Source organism: Frankliniella occidentalis, unplaced genomic scaffold, assembly GCF_000697945.3.
Source record: "Frankliniella occidentalis isolate FOCC.00 unplaced genomic scaffold, Focc_3.1 Scaffold102, whole genome shotgun sequence".
Classification (NCBI taxonomy): domain Eukaryota; kingdom Metazoa; phylum Arthropoda; class Insecta; order Thysanoptera; family Thripidae; genus Frankliniella; species Frankliniella occidentalis.
In genome coordinates, this window is record NW_026267231.1 from 749,047 (window position 1) to 750,905 (window position 1,859).

Consider the following 1,859-nt stretch of genomic DNA (forward strand, 5'->3'; position numbering starts at 1 on the left):
GGGGGGGGGGCTCGAGCGCTGGCAAAGGAGGGAAGATTGCTATTCGGCGGGGCAGGCGAGCCCAGCAGGCCCCGGCGGCCGCTGCCGATCCGCCCGGTTAATCGTACGGCGCACTAAACGGTACTGCTGCCCCTGATGGGATGAGAAGGATGAAAAACTCGGCCGCTTACGCCGGGCAAAATGTATGGCGCAGCGTCGGTGCGCGGGAACGTTCAAACGGCTTGCGGCGCGGCGAGCGGCTCGTTTTTCGTTACCCCGCGTCCGCAATTTCACACCTAATTACGTTTCCGGCTGCCGCCGTGAGTGGTGGAGATCGGCCCCTGTCACTACACAGACAAAAATAAAACGCGCATCTCGCGGAGTCTGTGGTATTTTTGTTGTATTTTTACCGGGGTAGAGCTATCTTTTTTTGCAGCATCGTTTGGCGGGATTCTGGCTGCCGCTCAGGTTCGCCTTTGCTCTCTCTCTCGCTCTTTGTCTCACATGCACACACTCCCGGCATCGCTTGCAAGTGGGACAGAGACGGAAAATCGGTCGGTTTTTGCTTTGGCGTGAGCGAGGACGCCATTAGCGCGAGTTATCGAAGCGCATGCGCGTTGCGATGCAGCGCGGCAAATGTGATTTTAGTGGCGCCATTACTTAGAAATTAGCAGCGTTACCAGGTAATGATGTTAGTTTTCCAATTAGAGCTCTGATTATGACCGGCGCACCGTGGTGCAAGGGCCCTCCTGACCCGCCTGATATTCCCTGCCCCCACCTCCTCTCCTGCCCTCTCGCTCGAACCAACTCAAAATTGAATGAATTTGTAAGAAAACCAGATTGATATGCGATAATTATTATCACAATGACGCGTTTCTTGACATGCCGTAATTAAGAATCGGCCCGGCTCGTCAATACGGATTGTGTGATGCGGTTTTCTGTCACTGCCCACGACTTTGTCTCAGCTTATTTATGTAATTTAGTTGAAATTCAGGACCTCCGCCAGCAGAGTGTGATGTGCCCGGCGGTCATATTGTTTTCCGATGAGCACTGAAATCGCGACCGCCGTTCATGGCGGTGTATTGCGTGCATCACATACAAAATAACACTTTCGCGACGAAATTACAAAAAACTCTCGGCCGACGCAGCCGGAGCGAACTAACCAAACATGGCGTCCGCCGCGTCCTCGAGGCCAGGCTCGCCCAGAAAAAAACAAACCTCAGTCTTTAGCCTCCTGCGTCCGGCCGCGCTCTGCGCACAGCTCTGGCCGTCCCTGCAGTCATCCTGCACCTCGTCCTTACGTCCAGTGTGCCCTTTTCGACCTGCGCACCGGGAAATCCTGCAAAATACCTCCCAAAGTGTGGGAGGTTATGACGCCCATGGCTCGGCGCAGCCCGACTTGGCGGGCGGCAAGCATCAGACCAAGATGGCGGTCGAAAGGGGTCTACCCCGGCCGCGCGCAGGGACTGGGTGGCTGGCCGGGCGCGCCGCGCCGTGCCGAGTCGAGCCGAGTGGAGCTCAGCCGAGGTCGGCGGTCGGGTGCGCTCCGAGCTCGGAGTGGAGGCGAGCCGAGTCGGGCCGAGCGGAGCCGAGCGAGCAGCGAGGAGCGGTCGATGGGCCGGCCGGGAGTGGAGGAGCGCTCTAGCCAGGTGGAGGGGGAAGCTGGGGGCGGGCGGCTGCCGCTGCGCCATGGTGCGGCCGGCCAGCTGAGAGTATTGTCTCTGAATCATTTTGAACGGCCGCGTAGTGAGTATTTTTCAGCTCCGTCGTCACTGCACGTCACGCGTTTCCATTGATCCTCATGGTAGAAAGGCGACTTACCGCTTTCTAGGGCTGCAAGATAAAACCGTATCGTGAACCATGAACCTGATCGGGTCAAT

At 57.7% G+C, this 1,859-nt stretch overlaps 1 long non-coding RNA gene across 2 annotated transcripts in view; it reads right to left on the reverse strand.

The window, feature by feature from the left end:
• LOC113202767 (uncharacterized) overlaps positions 1-1,367 on the reverse strand; it is a 54,663-nt gene extending 53,296 nt beyond the window's left edge. For both annotated transcript variants that reach the window (XR_008011401.1, XR_008011402.1), the window contains exon 1: positions 1,198-1,367. This is a non-coding gene — a long non-coding RNA (uncharacterized LOC113202767). The remainder of the gene's footprint in view (positions 1-1,197) is intronic.
• Positions 1,368-1,859: the final 492 nt, after the last annotated feature.